General features: G+C 48.1%; 1 pseudogene; it reads right to left on the minus strand.

Annotated features, from left to right (window-relative positions):
- Window positions 1-2,410: 2,410 nt before the first annotated feature.
- On the minus strand, window positions 2,411-2,821 carry LOC103069412 (glutamyl-tRNA(Gln) amidotransferase subunit C, mitochondrial pseudogene; annotated as a pseudogene).
- Window positions 2,822-9,872: the final 7,051 nt, after the last annotated feature.

The following is a 9,872-nucleotide window of genomic DNA, read 5'->3' on the forward strand; positions in this document are numbered from 1 at the left end:
TCAGAGGCACCCGCTACGTGGGAAGCACGCCAGGCCTTCCCTCAGCAGCCCTGTGAGCCCGGGAGGTCAGGTGCCAGGGCTTCCTGCCGCCAGATGCTGACTGATAACCTGGCTCAGATAACATGGGGAGCCAGTAGCAGAGCTGATGTTAGAGCTGCATTTGAAGCTCTTTTCAGTGAATCATGCTCTCGGAAGAGAGCGCTGTGGGTCTTCTCTAGTCACAGGCTGAGGCCGTGGAGTGGCTGATGAGCCTCCCAAAGGCTCTCGAGGGCGCAGGTTACAAGCGGGATATTTTACATGAATTTTTACAGGAGTTAAGGAAAGTGTCTTGCCCCTGCCCATACTGAAAAGGTGTAAACCTCAGGCCTACTGGGGCCTCTGTCGCGCAGCACAAGAGCAGGCTCCTACAGGAGCATGTAAAGCAGCTCACACTCATAAACGCTGAGAGGTCTTCAAGGGAAACGCAGCAGAGAAGGTGCTCGGCACTGCCCTTGAACTGCCGGGCACTGCCCATCTGACTCCAGGATCCCAGGGGCAGGTGCTGGAGCAGGGTCTACTCAGCACGCTGTCCTGTGGACTCTGCTCGTGGACGACATGTATCATCACAGTGTGACAGCAGTCGTGTCACACCCATGTTTCCGACCCAGTCATGCCTCCTTTCTCCACCACTGACATGGAATGAAAGTGACACAAAGCCTGGGCCAGGGTCCACCTCTAGGTCCCTTCGTTTTTTTCTCGTAGGCGAGGTCTGGCCGAGAGGTGAACTCGCTTTCAGCCGGGTTGGGGCGGTTGATGGGCAAGTGGCTCTTTGCTCACCAGCTTACAGTGTTCCTGGGAGAAGGGCGGCGGGCATTAGGGGCAGGAGACAATGGGCGCCAGCGGACATTGTCCAGGAAATTGTTTATTCTGCACATGCCTATTTTATGAAACCAATGATTTTTTTTTTTTTTTTTTGGTGGTATGCGGGCCTCTCACTGTTGTGGCCTCTCCCGTTGCGGAGCACAGGCTCCGGATGCGCAGGCCTAGCGGCCATGGCTCACAGGCCCAGCCGCTCCGCAGCATGTGGGATCTTCTCGGACTGGGGCACGAACCCGCGTCCCCTGCATTAGCAGGCGGACTCTCAACCACTGCGCCACCAGGGAAGCCCGAAACCAATGATTTTTAATGAGTCTCTCTCTTCTGTGTTGGTCACTGGAGAGCATCATCCCGGTGGATCTCATTCTCACATAAAGAGGAGAATCACGTACCTAAAAGTTGTGTTGACTTGGCGTGCTGGCCAGCTCTTTCCCTGTAGGTGTGTACACGCTTGTTTTCAACTACTCGCAGCGGTGCCTTTGACACACTGTGTTGTTTTATTCACAGGTACTGTGATTGCTTTGCAAGCGGGGACTTTTGCAACAACTGCAATTGTAATAATTGTTGCAACAATTTACGTCATGAAATGGAACGGTTTGAGGCCATTAAGGTAACAAATTTCCATTAAATACACACATTCTGAAAGCATTTAAAAGTGCAGGGGATATTCACAAAACATCTCCTCAGATTTCTAATTTCAGTATTGGGAAAACCCAAAGTGTTGAAGAGTATACATTAAATAGGACTCGATGCCTGAAGGTGGCGGTATTGACCATGACCAGGGGCTGCTGTGAGAGTGGCAGCTGGAGAAAGACCTTTATTCTCCACCAGCATGGGAGGGCTTCAGGGGGGCAGCAGGGTCCCAGAAGGGTCTGGTTTAAGAGCATGGAAGTATCCACATTGTCTTTTTTTTTTTAACCACTTTATTGAAATACAGTTGACCTGTAAAAAGCTGTACATTTAATGTATACAACTCAGTGAGTTCGGGGTCAAGTATACACCCATGAAATCACAACCATGAAGGCTATAAACATATCCACCACCTTCCAAAGCTGCCTCCTAACCTTAGCAGAAAGTCAGCCCTCTGCTTGGGACAAAGTGGGTACCCAAGAACAAATTTAAGGGTGTTCAGCAAAGATAAAAGGCTGCTCAAGTCAATGGAAGCAGCAACTGAAAAGGACAACTCAGGTTGTCACACAGTGAGATCAGACGCAATGTCTAACAGTTACATAAATAGAAAAACTCACTTAAATGCAGTTCGGTAGACAGTCTTTTGGGGAGGGGATAAAGTCTTCCATACAGAACAGCCTGTGAGTACATTTGATCCATTTCCTTGGAAACTGGCAATACCTTCTACTTCCGTTGGCATCAGGGGCTCTTTGCCTTATTTTGGCTAGATCTTTCCCAATTCTGTCTTCAGAAGAGTTAGTTACTAAAAGATACCTAACCATCACTTTTTTCAGGTGACTGAAGGAAGTGGGAACATTAGTGTTCATAACAAAATAGTCATTGCACTTCCACGTTTTTAGAGGGCACCCCTTCCCAGAATAGCTACTCAGCGGTGTGAGAAGGGCTCTTTTTCATCCAGCTTTGGCCAAAAGATATGACATGGGGGAGCCACAAAATACTCCTCCACACCTCGGTGGGAGTTTTGTAGTAGTTCTTCAGCACAGTTGCCTTCTACCACATTGTCGGATCTCAGGTACAGACATCTGTCCTCCAGAACTGAATCCCTGGGCTCCACCCGGTCCGTGTCCACGGCGCGGAGCCGGTCGGCGAAGGCGATGGCTTTCTCCAGCTGTGCCACGGCCTCTTGGCTGCCGAGGTCCACAAGCGCTAGCCGCTCCAGGTGCTCTATCAGCTCGGCCGTGACCCGGAGGCTTCCCTGAGGATCGGCCTTGGAGGTGAAGCCCTGGCGCCCGCCCGCCAACGCCCGAAGGCCCAGCCACACAGCCCGCGTCCACATTTCTCTCCTTCTCGGCCTCCGTAGAGCGTCCTCCTCCACGTTGTCTTGATTTGAGGTTTAGAAATTTGGATTGTGTTATGCAGCAGATAAGCCTGACTTCAAAGAGTATGGTCTGAAAAGGCGGAGATGGTCCACTGTGTGAAGAAAGCTGGGTGAAAGCTCTCGGCCATCGTTACTTAGGCTGATTTTTATTCTCCTTGGCTTCCCGGTGAAGGGAGAATCTAGGGGCAGACAGCACCTTGGAGAGCCCCGCAGGCCATCTGCTAAAGGCGAAATGCATTAGAGGCAGTTTTCATCCCTTCCCGTGGGCACAAAAGATCACCAGAGGAGGGAGCACAGCCCACCTGCTCAGGCCACGTCTTGGTGCCCTCTCACTTACCCAGGGAAACTGAGGGCCATCCCCTGTGGACTTGAGGCTCTCGTACTGTGCCATGGTTGGTCTGTTTATTTTTTCTAAAATACTTTAACTTGCCTCTTGAATTATAGATAAATCAGTTGAAAATATCAATTTTGATACAGGCAGATCCACAGCTTCAATTGCATCTAAGCTTCAATATAGTAGCCTTTTCTTCAGGGGTAAAGGATACTGTCTGCAATTAAAAGTATAAAAAGTTCTATTTGAAAAGTGTTGGGGGACTTCCCTGGTGGCGCAGTGGTTAAGAATCCACCTGCTAATGCAGGGAACACGGGTTCGAGCCCTGGTCCGGGAAGATCCCACAAGCCACGGAGCAACTAAGCCCATGCGCCACAACTACTGAGCCTGCGCTCTAGAGCCCACAAGCCACAGCTACTGAAGTCCATGCGCCTAGAGCCTGTGCTCTGCAACAAGAGAAAGCCCGTGCACAACAATGAAGACCCAATGCAGCCAAAAATAAATAAATAAATTTATTAAAAAAAAAAAAGTGTTGGAATTCTCATGCATTGCTGGTAGGGATGTAAATTGGTACCAGCACTTTGGAAAATTGTTTGGCAATAGTTACTAAAACTAAACCTTTGTATGTGCTGTGACCCAGCAGTTCATTCCTAAAAACAGAGCCCCTAGAAATGAGCGTACATGTCTACCAGAGGCTTGTACAAAAATGTTCACAGCAGTTTTATTCATAATAGCCCCAAACTGGAAACAATCCGTGTGTTCAGTGGTAGAATGGATAGATCTGTCGGGGTGTATCATCTAACGGGTGACACACATCAATGAAAAACAAAGACCCACAGCTCTGTGCCACAGCCCGGAGAAACTCACACGGTGCTGATAAAAGAAGCCAAATGGAAAAGAATACACACCAAATGCTTCCACTTAGATGAAGTTCCAGAACAGGCAAAATTAAAGCAATCCCAGTCAGAATAGAGGTCCCCTCAGGGGTGTGTTAATGGGGAGGAGTCATGAGGGACCTCGGCATGGGGGGGCTGGACTGTCCTCTGACCTGGTCTGGGTGGGGGTCGCACGGGGCTCACACGTGCTCAGATTCATCACGGTCCACCATCCCTCGTGCTGCAGTAAAAAGTAAAAGCACACAAACACAGCAGCCTCACTGCAAAGGCCCTTCTGCAGCGATGGGGCCTCCAGCTGTGGTGCTGACCAGGTCCCCGCTGCTCACCTGTGAGGGGAGAGGGAGGACGGGGTCTGCCGCTGCGCCTTCCGCGTTGCTCCAGCGCAGCTTCATAAAGAGCACAGCCTCAGCTTGCCACTGAAAATAGTCTAGGTAGGTAGCAGACAGGTAGAAGAGTCAAACAAAGAAAGCACGATAAAAAGCCAAGCGTGATGTACGAGAAAGGCACCTGGTGGTTGAGACCCGGGGCTGGACATGAGCACAGGGACCGGAACCGGATTCCATCACTTGGTCACTGTCATCTGACCTCTCGGTGCCTCAGTTTCTTCATCCGGCAGACAGCAAAAACAGTGGTAGTGTTTCCTCCACAAGGTTGCTGTGAGGATTAAATGAGAGAACGCGTATAAATCACACAAAGTGGAACACAGTACACATTTAACAAACGTGAGCTGGTATCAGAGTGCTGTGATCCCAACTATCTCAGGAAAAAAAGTACAAGAGATGCAGGAAGGAAATATGTCCACATGGACACAATGATTTTCATCACATCTTTACTGTCCATAAATTTTCTACCTTTAAGTGTTCAAATGAATTAAAATGAAATGGGGGGGGTGATGCACTTCCTGAATGATGTGAGGAAATGAGGCACACTGCTCGTGGGGCAGGCCAGGTACTTTGCACTGAGCATTATTTTTAAATAATAAAATATATCTTGATGGAGTTTTGCATTTTCTGTCTTAGGCATGTCTTGATAGAAATCCGGAAGCCTTCCAACCAAAAATTGGGAAAGGACAATTGGGAGACGTTAAGCCTCGACACAACAAAGGATGTAATTGCAAGAGGTCAGGCTGCCTTAAGAATTACTGTGAATGCTATGAGGTCAGTCAGCAATTCCTAAGTATTATTTTTAAAAACCAGCTAAATATATAGCCTAAGTCACTTTGTGGTTAAAAAATCTTCAATTTTAAGGGAGAAATATAATTTAATTTCTTCCTTCCAGGGCTTCTAAAAGGGCACCCATCAACCTACCTTAATTTCTCAAATGTGAATTACACCTTACGAATCAAGTAAATGAGCTCAGGCCTCCTTTGGGAGCGTGGTGTCCCCCCCGAGCCCGCCCTGAGTGTCCAGCAGAGGGTGCCCAGTGCCAGGGCCTTGCCCGCCCTGCAGCTGCTGATCGGGGGCCGGAGCTACCCTCAGTGGCCAGCATCTGGTGGCTCCCAGAGGTGGGCCTTTTCCTTGCTGAGCAGGGCGGAGACGCTCTGGGTGGGGTAGTGGGGGCAGCCTTGTCCTCAGGTGAGTATTCACCTGGCTGCTCTGAGCAGGCAGCTCCCAAGCAGCTCGTCTGGCTGCCGAGACACAGTGTGTCAGCCCACTTAACCTCTGCCGGGCAGTGGCCCACGCAAAGTGCTGATGTCCTGTAGTGTCTGGCATTACAAAGACTAGCAATCTCGAAAAACCTCCTATTCAAAACACCCAGAGGTGCAGAATAAAACACACCCCATTAGATGCATGTCTGAGCTGGAAAGGACAAAGGGAAACCCCCAGGGGCTGAAACTAAGAGGAAACTGGAAACCAGAGTGTCACAGGGCCAGCCTTCTGACTGCCCCCAGGCCGGGCCTGAGCAAGGGGTTGGTCCCCAGCCCTGAGTGTCACGCAACTGTGTGACAAGAAACAAAGTCCACCCACAAGGAAGCAGGAAGGGCCGCCCCCTAGAATGCCCACCGCAGGCCCGGCCTCGGGTGGGTTTCATGTTCTACCCACTCGCACGTTCTCTGCAACAGCAGAGCCAGCACGACACCCTCGGTGCTGAAGGAGGAGGGTGGTCCAGCTGGGGTGCTATAAGCGGCTGAGGCAGGCTTCGATTAGAACAAGGGTCAGATGGAGCCTTCGCTGTGCTCCGCTGGACGAGGGAGAGACCCCACTCTCTGCTCGGGGCTCACACCCACACCCGCCCACCGGTGCTCGGGGGCCCCTCCCCACCTCTCTTCACATCACAGTCACCTGCCCCTCTTCACTTCTGCCTTTCTTTGGTATGAAAATTGCAGATTACATACGTGCGTGCACACACAGATATAAACAGCTATTTAAGATCCAAATAGAATTTGTTGGTTTTTGATGAATGGTAGGACAACCTAATTTTATTGAAGCATTTTACATTACCAGGCCAAAATTATGTGTTCTTCTATTTGCAAATGCATTGATTGCAAAAATTATGAAGAAAGCCCAGGACGAAAAACACTAATGAACATGCCAAACTATATGGAAATTGGAGGTTTTGAAGGCGGCCATCATTTGTCAACAACTAAATTTTCAGGACTACCAAAATTCAGAAAAGATAGGTAGGTACTCTGAACTAACCCTCCTAATAGGGGAATTCAAGGTTATTTTGAGAGGGAGCTGGAAATTCCCTGGCAGTCCAGTGGTTGGAATTCCGCTCTTTCACTGCCGGGGCCCGGTTTCAGTCCCTGGCCAGGGAACTAAGATCCCCCCATAAGCCGTGCAGCGCGGCCAAAAAAAAGATAAAATTTGAGAGGAGAGTTAAAACAGTTTACACGCCGGAAAGAAAGCGTGTTTGTCTGTAGGTGGGGGACAAGGGATAGGGAAGGAAGACGCCAGTTTCTTTCTCTGTCTTGACCAACCTTAGATCACACACTGTTACCTCAGAGGGGCGCCTGCTGTCGAATCCACTTGGTCCTATTTGTCCTCTAAGCTCGACCTTTTTGTCCTGACCGTCTGAGTTACCCCTGGTTTTGTACAAGAGCAGAAGGTCCCTACAGGACCTCAGGAGGCAAGGGCATGATCTCTAGGCAGCAAATACCCGAACCACTCTTTACCATAGAAAGTGACAGCAGAGAGATGTTCTCGGTGTGTGCTGTATTCCTTACTAAAGTGATTATGGAGTCCACTTTAGTTGGATATCTTCCCATTTAATTATTCTGAGGTCATATTATACTCCTAGCAGGTCTCAAAGATTGAGTAATAATTTTATTATATATTGGACTAGATTCATCCATTTAAAAAAGTTTCTTTGAGTTCTCTGTGATGGGTCATGTCACGATAAAGCACTAGATATCATTAATTAATTGATAACATGTAGAAAAGCCAAGTTCATGCTTATTTGGTTAGAGACATCAGAAATACTCATCACTGTGACCTGCAGAGGTCGTCATTGGTAAAAATGTACTGAAACATGGCTGCATCTTCTGTGAAATTATATGTGAAAACATTGCCTGACATGGGGATGTTGTGTGTCTGATGGAATGTGATAGGGGCTCCATACGTTGGAGTCTGGTCTCAAAATGTTAAGACTGTTGACCTGAGGACAGCCCTGTTCTTTCATCTTCAACAAAAGTCATTGTGTATTGCCTTTACAGAGAGATTTTAACCAGTCCCAACGTCTATATTTTCATAATCCAACACTTTTTAATACTTTATAGTTTTCCTAAATTTTTTCAGTTTGAACATGACTTGGGCAACCACCTAGCTAAGCCACAGTTGCCCCTTGAACCCACTGGGGAGAGTGGCTGGTCCCGTACAACAGAACCTCTTCAGGGATCCAGGGGGCATTCCGAGGCAAGGCCATGCTGACAGCACGCCCCCTAGGAGGCGAGTCCTCAGAGCCATTGTGCGTCTGTAGCGCAAGTGCCCCTGGGAGGAGGGGCTGGTGCCCAGGGTAGCTGTCCTACTGCCACTTTCCTCAGGTAGACTTGTGCACAGAGCTTAGAGCAAGGCTGCACGGCTTGTCTTAGCTAAGACTCCTGCTGCTTCACCCGCTGTCCAGCCCATGGGCTTGATACTGCAGCCCAGGTCTCTGGGCTCCTTAGTGGATCTCAGTTTGAGAAAATTTAGGATCTGCCGTAAGAGGGATGCCTAGGAGCTGACAGATTCACCTGACCTCTGTATTATTCTTCTAAAAGCAATCCTTTATATTATGACAGGTAATATAGCTTCCAGTATTAGGAAGACAACATTAGATTTTACCGGTGACATTCTTTACAGTGCTTTGACAAACGTGTCTCCTTGAATATGAAAGGTATTTAAAAACAGTGGAGTGATTGAACGTGGCCTTTAACTGGTCTGCTTCTGACAGGCAGTCATCCTCATGCATCTCCTGGGAGGTGGTGGAAGCCACGTGCGCCTGCCTGCTGGCTCAGGGCGAAGAGGCCGAGAAGGAGCGCTGCCCTGAGGGCTTGGCAGAGCAGATGATCTTAGAGGAATTCGGGAGATGCTTGTCGCAGATTCTCCATGTTGAGTTTAAATCCAAAGGGTTGAAAATTGAGTCAAGTACAACGTGGTGAAATGTGCATGCATGTAGATTTTGTCTCCATCTTCTGAAGGAAAACTCGTTTAGAAAAGTTGTTTTAAGGACCATGAGGCCAGGTCTGCACCAACAGCTTCATCATTAAAATAAAGCTTTCCCTCTGCATCAGGGCGCCAAGGGGTTACTCAGAGTCTCTGAGGGATCTGACGATTAAAACCCTCCCTCCGTTTTTGAGGAGGTGCATGACATAACCGCTGTTGTCTGGACCCGAGGAGAAAGCACGTGTTCCTGTGATCCCGGGAGAATTGTCTGCACTAACACTGAGTCATGAAGGGTGGAAGCAGGCCCTGGAGAGAAGTAAAAGTCCATTCCTAGAAATAGGAATTTCTTCCTCTGGCGGGTTCTCTGCATAAAAAGCCATAATGATTTTCCCCTAAATTGTTTAGAAACAAATTCTCCAGATAGGCTGCTAAGATACAACTTAAAATCTATAGAGAACTACTGAATACCTTGGAGAATTTCTGAGTGTAGATGTTTCCCCAGAGTCACAGGAATTACCAGTCTCCTCTAGGGCCACAGTGAAATGCAGACAGCAGGGTTGGTTTGGTTGGTAGCATTTTGAGTTGTGGGACGGAAAATTATCTAGTTTCTTATCTGTTTCCATTTAAATTGTGGAAAAGCTCTATTATCCAATTAACTTCTCCATAATTATTGTTATAATATTATTATTGTTAGTAAAGTAACTAGTTTGCAGAAATCAGCAGGTACGATAAGTTATTAAGTTGACTCTTTTGGTTCTATTGTAAAAGCAAAGAGGAATAAAAATTTGACATGTCTTCCATTGTTGTAATTAACTTAATATCGGAAAAATATATTTGTTATGTTTCTGTGTTCATTAATAATATTGGCCCCTTGGAGAATGTTTAGAAAGCTCATTTACAAACACACCACTGAAAGAAGTGGGGTCATAGAGCCTGGCCACTAGGCACATCAGTAAGCCAGGAGCCAAGGAGTAAGCTGATGATTTGCAGAGTTGTGTTTGGAACAGCCTAGCTCTGATGGGGAGCCACAGCGGGGAAAAGAAATTCTTCATTCTTCTCTGTTTCAATGCCTTTGTGACCCCTTGGGATCTGGATTCTGTGGCAGAAAGCCGGAGGTAGAGACAAGTATTGTAGGATGGCGGAGTTCTCTCTGAGCAGTGCTCCCTGTTGCTCTGCGTGCTTTCAGTCCCATCAACATC

Source organism: Lipotes vexillifer, unplaced genomic scaffold (genome assembly GCF_000442215.2).
Source record: "Lipotes vexillifer unplaced genomic scaffold, Lipotes_vexillifer_v1.1 scaffold1094, whole genome shotgun sequence".
NCBI classification, from domain to species: domain Eukaryota; kingdom Metazoa; phylum Chordata; class Mammalia; order Artiodactyla; family Lipotidae; genus Lipotes; species Lipotes vexillifer.